This window comes from Centroberyx gerrardi, chromosome 22 (assembly GCF_048128805.1).
Source record: "Centroberyx gerrardi isolate f3 chromosome 22, fCenGer3.hap1.cur.20231027, whole genome shotgun sequence".
Lineage (NCBI taxonomy): Eukaryota > Metazoa > Chordata > Actinopteri > Beryciformes > Berycidae > Centroberyx > Centroberyx gerrardi.
In genome coordinates, this window is record NC_136018.1 from 23874756 (window position 1) to 23891504 (window position 16749).

Sequence of the window (16749 nt, forward strand, 5' to 3'; positions counted from 1 at the left end):
TCAAGAGCCCTGTACCCCCCCAGTCCACTGCTCAGGAATAATCACCGCTTTGTGCAGGCTCGTGGAATCCGGGGTGAAAACGCAAGACTCAATTATAGAGAGGGAGTCCAAAAAAGCACGGTAACCGCAGCAACCCGCGGAGGGCCCATGAAGGGAGGGCAAAACCCAAGCAGTCCTGCAGTGCTGGCGTGTTGCAAACAGAAACCAACTCAATGGTACCCACCACTCTGCACATGCTGCTCAGGGCCAAAAACATGTCAGGCAGCTTTTGTGCCAAATGCTTGTTATAAATGATGCAAAGTATAACTTCTATTTGCCTAATGGACAGCTATAATACTGCATCTGTGGTGTCAGGTTGCTGTAAACAGTTAATAGCATAGGCTTACGAATGAAATTGATGAGGTGAAAGTTTGAGATTTGAAGGTTTATGCTGACATTGTTCAAACACTGCACAACGAAACATAACTCACCATTTCCCTTCTTCAAGAGAGACCCTCCAACCAGTGTCCACCTTTAACTCTCATATTATATAGGCCATGTTTGAAAGGGAAGTACTGGTAATGGGTAAAATCAATTCTGAGTATGGACAGATTTCATGTTTGAGGACCGTGGCCTGGTTTTGGATCAGAACCTGATCATTCCAGGATCCAGGGACACATGACGAATCCTGTCCTTCCTCCAAAGACAATAGGAGCGTAGTCAGTGTCTGTGGAAACACTCTTAGCTCTGGAAGGCCTGGACTTTATTAGCTGTGAGTTCCAAGTCTCTCCTCCTCAGGCTGTAACTCAATGCACCTCTGCATGGGGAACAAGGAGGAGGGGGAAGGAGGTATATTTTGGCTTCTGGCAAGCACATGGAGGAGTGGGACGGTGGGAGGGTGGGGGTGGGGGGGTTTGATTTCCTGCAGCTGACAGGCCGCTGATCATCGTGAGCTACAGCCCCCGCTGGGTTGAGATGGAGGCCAGGGGCCAGGAGCTGTGGGAGGGCTTGGAGAGCATCAAGGCGTCAGCACAGATTTCGTGTCAAACTGATTGGAGGTAAGTGCTCCGACACAAAATGGCCACCCAGGTTCACCGCGGGGTGTTAATGATGATGCTGTATGAAGTTATTAACTTGACCTCCGTGTGGAAGGATAATAGTTTCTGATAGGGAAAAATGTGGTGAACAGCAGAGAGCAGCGCTTCGTCCAGAGAGAGCTGGACTCACCAACATTAGATCTTTTGCCTCTCTCGTCCCTTTGGTATCCTTTGGTATAAAGCATCACAGACTGCCCAGGTTGGTAAATGTGAGCGTGCTGTGTACAGTTTACTGCTGTTACCTTACAGGATTTCTGGATATTGAAGTCCTCAGTGGTGTAGTGGTGCCTGGAGAAGTGGGTATACTCTTAATTTATGCCCCAAATTTTTTTTTTAAAGCGGCCCATCCAGCAAAGGATAAACGCCCTGTGTTACAAACAGTGACATGTAAGACTACTCTTGCATATTTAGTTCACCCAAAAATGGGCCAGTAGTATTTGTACATTGTCACTTAACTTCTGCTGCTTGACTTCAGGGAGTAAGGATCATTATGAAATGAACATTAGCCACAGAAGAGGTGCAGATTTTGCAATCAATACTGGCCCACAGACTATAGGGTGAGACAACTACATAATTATGCATTTTGAGTGAACTATTCCTTATTCCTTAGTCCATCCACACATGAAAATTGGACAACTATTCTCTCACCTTGCAAGTAGTCTATGGGCCAATAGTTTCTTTTGTAAACTGTCTCTTGCAACAGCTGATTTGCAACAGATAGTGTAGGCCAGAGTGTGCCACCATTATAAAATTAACATTATTTGTCAAGGGGCAGTTTGCAAATATTACTGGTCCTACACAGGCCTAATGCATGAATATAAGATATATTCAAGATGAGGCAAACATGGTGTTTCAGTCAGAGATTAGTTTATTTTTAACAAACATTCAGAATGACACAGCCGATTTTCAAAATAAAATATTTCAAAACTGAATTTGACAATTCTCAATACATGTAACAGCACCGATGTAGCATCACAAGGTCGTTTGTAATTCTGAAAGCAAATTTTTGTTTGAGTAGTTCGCTTCATCTTTCCTATTTATTTCATTACCAAAGACCATATTTTGTTGCGTTATTATTTGAGGTAAACCAACACCCTAAACCTAACCAACCCAACCAACGAAGGCAACGAGTACTAGCCAATCAGAGGCAGAGTAGGGCGGGTCATGCCTTCGGCATCGTAGGAAAAAAATTTTGCAGCACACTACTGAATGATGCGCATCAGAGGGGATTTAGAAGTGGGTATACGCAATGCCGACTGAAAAATAAGTAGGTATACGCCGTATACCTGCGTATACCCTGCACTACACCACTGGAAGTCCTTAAATTTCAAACAATCACCTCTTGCTGCCATTGGGGCTGCTAGAGTGCGAAATTGCTTAGTGCAGCTTGCGGTTTGCGTTTTTGCTAATCCTGATTTTATCATACAAATAAGACTTTATCCTCAAGATCAAGTGTGATACTGGACTCTGTGCACATGACAAGTACAGTTAACAAAATTCCCAAGGGAAGCCAACAGTGGATAAGTCTTGATGGAGAGCAATCAAGGCCCGGTCCTACCTCTCCAATAAGTCAATAAGTGCTAGCAGGGGCCAACATTCCTGAGCCACGGAGACTGGACACCAGTGTGAGGGGATTTTTTTCTTGCCCTTCACCTTTCAAAATAGCCTTAGGGTAACTCTGGGATTTATTTTCATAGACCAAAGATATGCTTACAGAGAAAGGTAAAGTGATATATCTGTCACCAAAACATTAAAGGACTACACCAACTTTTGGGGACTTGGTCAAATTTTGGGGACTTGGTCCATTGGTTCAAACACCAAAATCATCTCTGTGTCTCATTTTGGTGCCAAAACACTTGTCACATATTGGATAAGGTGACCAATGGGCCAAACTCCCAAAAAGTCACTGGAGTCCTCTATCTTAACATGATATGTCTCCAATTAGGCCTAATTTCCTTGCACATTGACACTGGATAAGAGAAGACATATTTTCCATAGAGTGGGCAAGTGAGAGAGGAATATCTGGTTTCTGCATTGTCCCAAGCACCAGGTTACGAATACGTGACATTGGCAGTGGCCACACAATGGAGTCACTGTGCCTCCATTGCGACGTTAAATACCTCAGATTCAATCTGAGGCAATAAATGGAGAAGCAAGACTTCCTCTGTTTAACTGCCAATTAGCGAGCACTGGATCTGGCATGTAAAACTCCACAGCAAGTCTAATGAAAAGTCAAATGTAAAGCATGTAGAGAGCTCTTATCTAAACACACAGGCTGTTGGAGAGCTGATCTTTGTCTAAATTATATTAGATCTAATGTACTGTTGCCCTGTGATGGACTGGCAACCTGTCCAGGGTGTCTCCAATGTATGTTGTGATAGACACCAGCACTCTGATTAAGTGGGTAGAGAAAATGAATGAATGAATGATAAAGTCAAGAACAGCTCAAGCAAATATGCAGAAGAGTTGTCTGAAACAATGAAACAGTCAGCACCTTAAGGACTGTCCACAATGCTTCATTGGGAGTCATTTGGATCCTTACTGTGCGTTCACAGTCCATTCCTTTCCTATAGAGCTGAGCGACCAGGGAAACCTGTCCGATGTACAGTATGGACAGCTGAATCATCGACCATCAACAGCCAATCAGATTTCTGCGCTTCCTTGTTGCCCTAATAATGTGATTTCGTTTGAGGAACTGAAAGGTCTCTACGACTTTTTTACTCAAAACTCTTAGACTACAGGAATAAACGTCTCAAAAACGATGGTTGGAGAACAGTTGGAGAAAGTGTTTCTTATTTAACCATGACCAAAACCTTAGCTTAACTTTAACCAAATTGTTTTAGTTGCCTAAATCTCACCCTGGGTGAGATTTGGGCAATTTACGGAGGAACGTAATCTTCACATAACTCATGTCCACAACTCGTAATCTGGCTTTCATGCTCATTTCACGAAATGTTATGAGACTGTGTTCCGCCGCCCACAATCGGCCACGTTGCCAAACCCATCAGCCAAGTTGCCAAAAACCTTCAGTGTCTCTCTCTTGCTCAAGCATCAGTTTGGACAGAGACATGTGGCCAGGTAGAAAGCCAGAAGAATCCAACACAAACAGAAGCTATAGCAACAGGTTTCCGTCCTTCCCCTCCCCTCTGTTCTTTCCAGGCCTTTCCACAGCGCTCTGTCCCCTCCAGCTCTGCTCAGTGGCTTTTGTTAGGAGATGAATCCGTCTCAGTGCTTCAGCTCCACTAGCTGATCAGTCTGATGAAGCTTCTAGTCAGTGGTGTAATTCCACGGCTCAGAGGAACGCCAGAACACACACACACACACACACACACACACACACACACACACACACACACACACACACACACACACACACACACACACACACACACACACACACAAATTCACCTACCTGCTTCTTCAGGTTTCATGAATCCCTCTCAATGTACGTATTCTGCATATACGAATGATATTTTCATACTGGTTTCACCTTTTCATATATGTAGCACATATTTCAACCTATATTCAAGAAAGCAGTCATGAATGCTGGTGACATCTGGAAGTAACTTAGTTTTAGTAACTGTAAATTAATCCATACATGTTAGTAATCTGTACTCTTTCCCATATTTACCACCCATACACCCATACTTAACATGTTGAAATTGTCAGCAGCATATGTTTACAGAACCCCACAACTGTTTATATTCTTTTGCTTTACTGTTTTGATTATTTCTACTGTACTGTTCTATTTTTGTGTTCATATTCTACTTTACTGTTTGCCTGCTGAATCCTTACTATTTGCCATGGCAATGACCAAATTTCCCCATAGGGAGCAATAAACTTTGATCTAATCTTATCTCAAATACACACACACACACACACACACACACTTTACAGTTCAGTTCCAGAGTTTCCTATGGGGTCAGTGGTCTGCTGAAACTGGTGAACCATTGTTGTTCTCAGGCAGATCTAAAACAATTTGAATGCCTATTTTGATATCAACAGGATGTCAGCTGACAAATGAATTCAATATTCTTGTCAATAATCACCTGACACGGCATAGTCAACCAAATTATGATGATCATAAAAGCCCTCACCCCTGACCCATAATAGAATTAACTGTGGATGCATTGGTCGGCATTTTTATGTCTGTTTCCTTTGAACGCTGAAATTACTACACTGAATCCTTCACTACAGGAGAATATGATGTATGCTTTATGCAATAAAGCATAACACTAAACCTGGATGAATGCACATAGGTGAATAAATGAAAACGTAATAAAATTGTAATTTTTGGCAGAATAGAGTTTACCAATTTATTAGACTGGCATAAATCATAATGACATAAATTCATAATATATATAACAGTATGTAGTATCAGTGTAACTCAGTAGTATCTGATGTAATTAATGTGAAGAAAGGGTCTTTTGTGACCAAAACATATATTAATGTGTTTATTAAAATTGATTTTTGTTTCTATCGGTGGTTGTTTTCTTATGATGATCACTGACTGGAAGTCATAGTTTACCCAACCTTTGTGGATAACACATACCAAAACCATTACAATACCCATACAACCCATTACCTACAGCAGAGACCTAGAGACACTATTATAAATGTTACATTTCTGTCTTCAAGGTATCACCATCCAGCAACTGTCAGATTTCAACATTCCTTTCTCATGAATTTTCCATAGTTCACAGAGATCCACTGACATTAATATAATTTGCTTCAGTAAATTCCCATGATTTTATTGCGCTGGTCCTTTGAAAGCTCTTTGACCATAGCACTATGACTTGTGACCCTTCTGATGTCACAAGTATGTGCTTGTGATATAGTCAAGTTCATTTATTTCTATAGCCCTTCATCACAAGCACGTCTCAAAACACTTTACAGAGAAAGAGCCTACCTAGATCTAACTGATCAACAATCACAAAACAAAATGATGTAATACAGTATGCACCAAGGAAGCAACACAAGGAAGCAAAACAAAGCACAAGACACAAAATAACATGTTGGAAAGACAGAACAGCCTATCTATCCTACATAGCCTAGCCTAGCGTGCGATAGGTGTCGGGACAAACAGTGGAATGGAGAGTAACATGTGGAATGACAATGAGATAAGACAGCAGATGAGACAGAGAGAAGCCATGATATGATAAAATAATCGGTTACACATAGATTATCTTTCCAAAGTCAATAAAATCATTGTTCAGGAAAGAATAGGTTGGATTTTGACTCTCATTTGATCGGGGCAAAAGTACAGCAAAGACTGACAACATTAGATTCCACTTAACTTAAATTTGAGCGAAACCCACCACAAAACCACAAATCCAAAAGCTGTACACGTTTGAGGCAGAAATAATAAGGGGGCCATGTGCTCCTGTCTCCCTCCAAATCTACACCTGTGACTCCACAGAAACAACAGAGGGCTTCAGGTGACGTAACACCCCCTGGCAGCCATATTGGACATCCTCAGCTCTGTGAACAGCTGATTGTGTCTCTAAACGTCACAACAGAATTGAACAGACGGTTAATTTCAGTGCTGTTTTTGACTGGGAACTGATCATTTCATCACTGATCCATTTGATTGATTTAGTGTTTAGATAATGTCAGCTTGTTAGCTAGCTGATATCTGGTCAGCTAACCATCACTGTATTGTTGTAAACATATTTGCATACTAGCTAGTGTTTGGTTAATAGTAGTGGCCAGTAGCTGCATATTAACATTTAGTTGCTTAAGTTAGCTTACTGGCTAGTTAGCTATTGCTGACCAAGCCAATTTTCTTTTGTTTATGTTAACTAAGCTGTTTTGGAGTAGAGCCTAAGAGTAAAGACAAGACAGCTTTAAAATTTGGAAACAAATCTACCGTACCGGACCTTCACATTTAGCTTTAGCATTACTGATTTTATCTACACATCACAACATTCTTTTTCAGGTATCTTTTCTTCTTTCCTGGTTATTGTATATAACCATTATTTGTGCACAGCCAGTTTTACAATGGACCTCGGTGATGGTGCCAGCCATTTAATTTGTGACGCGATGCAGCTGCAGCATCAGCATCTATGGAATCCACCTAAAATAATGCCACAACTGCAGCGATATCACCTCTCTTCTATCTGGTTACAACCTCATCTGTTAACTGTCTGACTGACAGTGATGCAGGGTGAGATGGAGGAAAAAGCCACTTGACATTTTCATATGCATAGATCTCTCTAAGAGTACAGCGAACAGCACCTTGCAGTAACATGAATGCCTACAATTTTTAGCATGTGTGGCCCTGTGCTGATTTGAACCCCTAACCCTGACAGTGTTAACGCCTTCTTCATTGAGCTGCTTTGAACCACGTTTTAAAATCTCCAAATTGTATGATTCCATATCATTTTAAATGAAGATATTTTCTTTTCCTGAGTGAAGAGAAGTGACCTGAGTGTGAGGCTGAGTCAATGAACAGAGTGGCACCAAGGAGCTGTTGTGTTTTTTTTATGGCTTTTCAACTTTATTGGATATTCTACAGTGGAGAGAGACAGGGGAATGACCTGTAACAAGGGTCCCACACTGGATTCAAACCCGGGACATCATGACTTAACCAAGCGCGGCACAATGATGCTCCAGAGGCCACAGTGTTTTTAAACTGATCTGGTGACAGCCTTCCTGAGCCTAATCTAATAGGGTATCACGACAAGGACAACTAGCTGACTAATCAGGACCAGGCTCAGAGCAAACATTAGACAATGGAAAATTGTTAGGCCCCTCTCTTTAAATAAGCAGACTGTTGGCTAGTCACAGACAGCAGACTGCTAGTCAATTTGCATAAATGTGAGGATGAGCCTCTCCTCTCTGCAGTAAAGTGACCAGCTTCATCTGCATCTGCTAATTTATCTCCATATCTGTGTATCACGTGTCTGCTTGGCTGGCAGCCACTAATGGATTGCAGTGACTGTTGTAAAAACATCCAGGCAGGGATGTAGTGGAGGGTAAACACAGACAGTCTCAGTTTACCCACCTTTTTATTTGTTAGTTTACCACCTTTTTAGACTGACACTAATCTATATGAATTCATTCATAAATTCGTAGTTTACATTATAGTTAAACTCATATATTATATGAACATAAGGTCTTTTAATGACCCCCCCCCCCCCCCCCCCCCATAAATTAATGCTTTTCTGAAAATGTAATATACAGTATTTTTGTTTATTTTGGTGATTGTTTGCCTTATGATGATCCTTTGTACTTACCACTACATCACTGTATACAGCAGTGTCTATTCCAAATATGTATGTCCAAACATAAAGTTATGTTGGTGAATGTGAATGTGTATTCTGTGTCCTGTAGACAGTGAAGTTAACATCATTTAGTCAGTGTTCAGGAGGGATACAGCTAGTACATTGAGAAATGAAGTGAGGCCACCTAGTGGACAGAAAGGAAAAGGCTTTGAGGCTTGAGCATGAATTTAGTGCTGGTGTGAGCCTGCAGCTAAAATATGATGATACTGCCCCCTTGTGGCTTTCCTACAACATTACTATCTGTCTTTAACATGACAACATAGAAAATGTCTCTTCCACGGGGGAAAATGAAAGCCTGTGCTGAAGCAGACATATTCCCAGACGTAAAGTCCAAGGAAGACCTGCTGTACTAGTGTGAACAAGTGATGAAGGAATATCTCACAGTCACAATGTGAAGAAAAACGTTGTGTTCTTGTTGCAAAGCAGTGAATTAACAACCACTTCAATGTGATTTCATGTAGTTCAACTTTCTGAACAAAAAACACCATATGTCTCCAAGAAGGTCCTTTTTTAGCATCAACAATACATTTATAAGATGCCGGATAAACATTAGCCTTCAGTAAGTAAGTAAACAAATGCGCGAGGACAGAACACAGGCAGCGTAGTTTCTTAAAGAGACAGTAACGATTACTGCAATACCTAGCCTATATGAACTTTGAACTTTGAACTTATGAACATTGTGTTTCAAAGATTAAATTATTACTCCATCTTAACGTTTCAGGGAATGCCAGTTTCAGGGGTCTTCAACAGATGTGACTCAAAATAAGAGGCGTTCATTACCTGTTCATTTCATGTGTTGGCATGACTGAAAACATGCTGCAACTACATGGAGTATTGTTGGAGTATGTTGTTCTCAGTGTGTTCCCCATTGAAGTATATGTTATGTAGCCTCTCTCTCACAGACACACACAGCATTTGTACTATACATACAAGATAAATACATAAAACTTATTTACTTCCAATAACAAGTGCCATTCTTCCTTTGTGTGCTGTGCTGTGTGTTTTATTTGCCCATACTTTGTTTTTATCTCCAAACAAAAAAGCAAAACAACCAATTTTGGTTCAGTTTATTGCACTTGCCTTAATCTTTGAGTAAAACAACCCAAGAACAGGGTAAAAATGACCTACACATTATACACATGCAAGTGCTAAGTTTAAGAATTCCATTTTTATTTTCATAATCTTAACTTCATATTTTAAACAAGGGCTAAACACACACTGCCTCAGGGTGCTTATAGAAACTGTGAGAATCTGTGAGAAACCACCAGTGAAAACACACAGAAAGCCAAACCTTTAAGTAAAAACACACAACCAACCTCTGACACACTCTCCACACACTCAGCAAACGCCCATGTATTTGCACATGAGACAGAGAGAGAGAGAGAGAGAGAGAAAGGTGTCTGTTTTTTTTATATCCCATTGAGATCACTGACCCCAAGTTTAACTATTCCATTTTTATTTGTCATAATCTTCACTTCATATTGTAAACGAGGGCTAAACACACACTGCCTCTTCAAAACCGCTCCTCTTCCTGGAATGAAGCAAAACCTGATAACCCCTCCCTCTTCTTCCTGGACTCAAATACAGCCAGTTCCATTCTGTCCACATATTTCCTTGTTCCCTCCCCTTTCACAGATCTGCCACTTTAAAGATGGGTGTAAAGAGCATGTTGTGAAGTGCAAGAGCTGACAAGGCCATTCACTGCAGATCAGCAAATGAACATGAAGAAAAGGAACAGAGGTTTGGTTTGGATCAGAACCCAACTTCTTTCTGTTGAGAGAAAGTGAAACTATCTGACATTCACTGTCACTGGGAAGTGAAATGGCACAGCGAGGAATCCAGCTGGGATTCCGGGACAAAATTCTGCTGTTCCATCTGTCTGGATCTACTGAAGGATCCGGTGGCTATTCCCTGTGGGCACAGCTACTGCATGAGCTGTATTAAAAGCTGCTGGGATGAAGAGGATCAGAAGAAAATCCACAGCTGCCCCCAGTGCAGACAGACCTTCACACCAAGGCCTGTCCTGGTGAAAAACACCATGTTAGCAGAGTTGGTGGAGGAACTGAGGAAGACAGGACTTCAAGCTGCTCCTCCTGATCGCTGCTATGCCGGACCTGGAGATGTGGCCTGTGATGTCTGCACTGGGAGAAAGCTGAAAGCCCTCAAGTCCTGTCTGGTGTGTCTGGCCTCTTACTGTGAGCAGCACCTCCAGCCTCACTATGAATCCTCTACCTTTGAAAAACACAAGCTGGTCGACCCCTCCAAGAAGCTTCAGGAGAACATCTGCTCTCGTCATGACGAGGTGATGAAGGTTTTCTGCCGTACTGATCAGCAGTGCATCTGTTATCTCTGCTCCATGGATGAACATGAAGGCCACAAAAAAGTCTCAGCTGCAGCAGAAAGGACCGAGAGGCAGAAAGAGCTCGGGGTGAGTCGGCAACAAATCCAGCAGAGAATCCAGGACAGAGAGAAAGACGTGAAGGTGCTTCAACAGCAGGCGGAGGCTATCAATCGCTCTGCTGATAAAGCAGTGGAGGACAGTGAGAAGATCTTCACTGAGCTGGTCCGGTTCATTGAGAAGAGAAGCTCTGATGTGAAGGAGCGGATCAGATCCCGGCAGAAAGAGGAAGCGAGTCGGGCCGAAGAACTTCAGGAGAAGCTGAAGCAGGAGATCGCTGAGCTGAGGAGGAAAGACTCTGAGCTGGAGCAGCTCTCACACACAGAGGATCACATCCATTTTCTACACAGTTACCCCTCACTGTCACGTCTCAGTGAATCTACAGACTCACCCAGCACCAATATCCGTCCTCTGCGCTACTTTGAGGATGTGACTGCAGCTGTGTCAGAGGCCAGAGATAAACTACAGGGCATTCTTACAGAGGAATGGCCTAAGATCTCATTGACAGTGACTGAAGTGGATGTTTTACTGCCACAACCAGAGCCCAAGACCAGAGCTGAATTCTTACAATATTCACATCAAATCACACTGGATCCAAACACAGCAAACACATGGCTGTCATTATCTGATGGGAACAGAAAAGCAACATGTATGAGAGAAGAACCGTTATATTCTAGTCACCCAGACAGATTCATTTACTGTCAGGTCCTGAGTAGAGAGGGTCTGACTGGACGTTGTTACTGGGAGGTGGAGTGGAGTGGGAAGAGAGTTTCAATAGCAGTCGCATATAAAGATATTAGCAGAACAGGGAATGAAAGTCGATTTGGATACAATGACAAGTCTTGGGCATTAGATTATTACAACAATAGTTATCAATTCATACATAACAAAATCACAACTTCCATCCCAGGCCCTCGGTCCTCCAGAGTAGGATTGTACCTGGATCACAGAGCAGGTATTCTGTCCTTCTACAGCGTCTCTGAAACCATGACTCTCCTCCACAGAGTCCAGACCACATTCACTCAGCCTCTCCATCCTGGACTGCAGTTTCATTATTGTGGAGACACTGCTGAGTTGTGTAAGCTCATGTAGACAGGAGGGATTGAAGCAGCAATGTGTGAGATTCTGTTTATGTTTTTTTTTACTTTTTATTTTGTCTCCATCTTTGGTGCTCAGCGCTCATTGCTGTGGTGTTTCTGCACTGCACTTCCCAGAGATCACCTCGACGAATTTGAAAACGTTCCTCCGCCACAAATTGAATTACGTCCCAAAGGTTGGTTATTGGTTAAATTTAGGCAATTAAAACCACTTTGGTTAAATGTAGGCAAGTAAAACAAGTTTGGTTAAGGTTAGGGTTAAGGTTATGGTAAAGTGTAGGCAAATAAAACAACTTGGGTTATGGTTATGGTTAGGCAACTAAAACAACTTGGTTACGGTTAGGAAAATGGTTTGGTCATGGTTAAATAAATTTTTTTTTAAAATGTGACGGGATGGGAAACGGACCCCGGTCTCCGACATTGAAGGCAAACGTATACGCCCATCCGCCATCCTTGACCACAACACCGTTATTTTCCACCATGCTATTTCACTGTTGAGAGAGAAACTTGACAGTCACGTGACGTGGACGCAGACCATCGTAGCACATTGTCGTTATTTACACGACCGCTAGAGGTCGCTTAACTTTAAAACGTAACTATAGGTCGTAATAAGCTGCTTGTACAAACGACCTACGGGGTCGTTTGAGCCTGTCCTCCTTTGAGAGCCCCCTCCTAGGGGGCTCTCAAAAATGGTTTCCACCTCTTATAGAATGAGTCTGTTGACCCTCTAAGGGTGAACTTGATTTTCTCCAACTGGAGGAAAAACATACTGTCACTGAGCCACGTAGAGTGTAGGGGCAGAGTGGGAGATTTCCAGGATAAGAGTATCCTTCTTCGGGCCAGGAGCATTAGGAAAGCGATCATGTCAGACATAGCAGCGCTGCAGGGGAGTGGGACTCTGGGCACGCTGAAAATGGCTAGCAGAGGGCAACCTTCAATTCGAACATTTAACCCCTCTGAGGTAGTTCTGAAAATAGCTGACCAAAACCTTCCAAGCTTTGAGCAAGACCAGAGAACATAGAACATATGTAAAAGGGTTGCAGGGCCAGTGAAGCAGCGAGGACACGTTGGGCTAACGTTATGGTAGAATTCTGCCAAACGAGCATTACACAGATAGGCTCTATGTGTCAGTTTGAGCTGGATCAGACTCAGGTGTGCGCAGGAGAAGGAGTGGTTGATCCTATGTAAGGCATCGGACCACCATCATGAATGATCTTATAGATTATTGAGAAATTAATTTAAGAGGTGGTGGAGCTGGCTTTGGGGATGTTTCCAACTGTTATGTTAATATTAGTATCATTTGTGAGAGGGAAGAAAGACTGGTTGCCTAAATGACTGACATCACTGTATTGATGAAAATTTCAATCCACTCAACTTAAAACATATGTAAATACAGCCCTACAATGTCAAATGGCATCAACTGCTTTTTGTAGGTCATGACTAGGGTTTAGATTTCATGAACTAATCCACTTCTGGACCAGCAATGCTGTTGTGTGGACAGGAGCTAAACTCTGAAGTTAGTTTTTCAGTTGTACTACACACACAGTCACTGCTCCTTGGCTTTGTAGGGGAACCTGTTCAGAGATGTGTGGAACATCTTTTATTTCTGAATTTAATGAACCAAGGACATTTAATAACAGGAAGTGAACTCTCAACAGGGAGGGAGGTTATAAAATTCATGTCTTGTTTGTTTCCACTCCACTTGACCTGTCTGGTCTCCAGAATGTCCCTGGGAAAAGCATTACAAACACACACTTCCCATCACCCTACTGCACACACGTTTATTCCTTGCCTTTCCCTTGGTAAAAACAAAACAGAAATAGAAACATAGGCACTGCCTGTTCTGTATGACAAAGTCAACGAAATATGCGCCTTAGGGACTTTGACATTTTCCCATTTTTAACCAAAACAAATGATTTCTTTTAGCATTCCATTAGTTGGAGATAGGGGTGTAGTGAAGTGCTTATTGTCTCTATTGTCCTTGGCCAGATACATGTTGTAATGAGGAACAGTTTAAACAAAATCTTTTTTTTTTTTTAAATTGCGGTACCACTCAAGGATGTAGTTCACAACCTTTTATATTCTGCAGAATAGAGTTTATCACCTTTTTAGCCTGACTTAAATTCATGACATAAATTCATATTGTACATCATAGTAAGTAGTGTCGGCCTGATATCACTCCAGCTCCAACACAGTCTCATAAAATTTTGTGAAATTTTAGATTACATGGTATGGACAGGAATAATGTGAAGATTATGTTCTTTCACCATGAAAGCATTATGTGACAATAGCATGAATTAGACATGACATTTTCTCACATGAAAAGGTTAGCTAACAGTTAAATTTAGGCCAGTAGTACAACTTTTGTTATGGTTTATGTTAAGGTTAGGCAACAAAAACTTGGATTTATGATTAGGGGTTAGGGTTAGGATTTAGGGTTAGGGTTAGGTTTGGAAAGGGAAACCCGAGACTCTCTGCCCAGTCCATCGAGTGGATAGTTGGAATGAGAGTCTTCGTCTTCTTCAAGAGTCTGCACCCTGAAGGCATCAAGAAGAGTTTGGAGTTGAGTGAGCAATTTCTTTAGTGTTTATTCCCTGTAGGGACCTCCAACAGAACAGTAGATCTGAAGCTGAAGCCTAAGGCTCAATCTTCTTCTTAATGAATGCTCATGTAGTCTCAGTTCACATCTGCAGTCTTACATTTGTGTCGATTTTCAGGCGTCCTCCTCTGTAGCAGCTGATCTTGATCTTTGGCCATCCTCCAGGAGTCCAGTATTAGGGCCTCCTCCCTCTTCAGTGCCACCTGTACGAATGCAAAACTTTGCTGGAGATGGTTAGGATTAGGGTTTGGCTTTGGGTCCCTTTACCATTCAAAGAATATCACTTGTTGTGTGTGTTCTTATAAAACAAAAAAAAAACATCATCGGAGGACTGAAGAGTTCTCTTAGTAAGCCTTTATTTGACATTGGCAAGGAGGTTGGCAAAGTTGACTACATTCTGCCATGGACGTCTCTGGTACCAAGTAGCGCTGCCAAATCTTTTGTCCATTATGTGTCCAATCTGGAAAAAAATCACAAGTCCATCATTGAATAATCAAAGATGTGAGGATGTGAAAGTGTTTCCCACTATACTCTAAAAAGTACCACAACAATTTGTTTTAATTTTGTGCTACATGATTATCAGAGTGACTTACTTTTTTTTTGTCAAAAGTGCACCAGAGTCCACAATTCAACATAGAAGTGATTGCAGCTTCCTATCTGATTTCCTTGTTTTTAATTTGTAATATCAGTAATTTTGTCAGCATCACTGTTTTTCATATTATTTTAGAAGGAAACCCATTGTAATGTGACCTGAATGATTTTATTGCTCATACCATTTCCCTGCGACTGCACTGATTTGAATCTCAGCTCTTTGTACTCCGATGCCTGGAGGAGGGAGGACATATCCTTCCTTTCTATGGAAACAAAAAAGTACACTTCTCCTCATGTATTTGATAGAATGGGAGACAGGTATGGAAATCAGTTTCAAAAGGAGGCAAAAACAAATCTCATCAGTGATTTGTATCTGTAACTAGCCATTTGAAAAATGTAAACTGACTTGTAAATATGAAAAACATTTGTGAATAAATGCTCAATTGTCATTAATATGTTATTGTATAAATGCTAACATTTTAATATTTTCACACAAACATGTCCATTTACATTATTTACAGTCCTTACACTTATTTACTTATTTACTTATATATTTGTGAATTTGGATGGGAATATATTTGTCAGCCTCCATCTATTTGTATGGATACTTTTGAGACTGTTCTTGCTGCCACACTGGCCAAAATAACCAAGAATAAGACAGGTACAGGTATTTTTTCTTTTTTATTATTATCATTATTTTTAAATACATATTTATTATCTTAGCCAGTTTTGTCCAGGAATCAGGAGCTATGTTGAATAGTTTTTGGACAGACTCTAGGCATTACATAATCTTAGAATTTGTGGTGATATTATATTATATTGAGTGATATTCTTGGCTTAGATGTTTTTGAAGGTTGGTAGGTTCAAGTAAGCAGGTGTAGTTCACAAAACAACCACCAGGCTGCAGCCTTTAAAGGACAGAATGACGGAGCAAAGAGACCCAACTCTGAATGCTCTTGGTTGCCTTTGATATGTTTTAGTTTACCAAAGTCAAGCTTATTTTACATCTTGCTTCTCATGCTTTAAGGAAATTTCTCACAGCCATTGTAAAACTGAAATTCTCAGTGTTATGAGGTGAGGAAATGGCTGTTTTAAGACATTATTTATTTTGTTTACAAGATTACAAGATTTACAGTATGACAGTTTGTACAAGCCGCTAAAAGACTGAGAAATATGCTAAATTTAGATGTTAGATTTCACTTTGAATTCTCTGAACTACACTGATTTGCCCAAAAGTTTTATTTGTGTTTCATCAGCCTGATGCCTTATGAACCACATCTTGTCTGCAAAAGTGGCTGTAAAACATCCTAAGTGGCCTCTCAGGACACTTTCCCAACTGTCAGTATGTTGGTAACATGACGGCGACTCATCCACATCCTCCGCTCAACATAAACCAATTCCTGACTTGGCGTAACACTGGAATAAATTGCATTTACAAACACATAAACAAGTCATACATAGTAATAAAGGAAGTAAGAGAAATGGAAATGTACAGAAGAGGAAAAATCAGTGAGGGCTTATAGGACTGTGAACAAGAACTATCCAAACAAAACCATAATTACCCATCACTTACTTCAGAGTGATCATTTCACAGTGTTGCATTGTTGAACTGTCATATTGTTTATGTAGCATGAGAGTACATACATGAAGTAGAACTAATTACCTTTTTGCCACGAGGCTTACTTGTGTTATGGCATAATCA

The 16749-nt window shown here is 41.2% G+C and overlaps 1 pseudogene; it reads left to right on the forward strand.

Moving 5' to 3' along the window:
- Positions 1-10183: 10183 nt before the first annotated feature.
- On the forward strand, positions 10184-11978 carry LOC139912392 (E3 ubiquitin/ISG15 ligase TRIM25-like; annotated as a pseudogene).
- The last annotated feature ends 4771 nt before the right edge of the window (positions 11979-16749 follow it).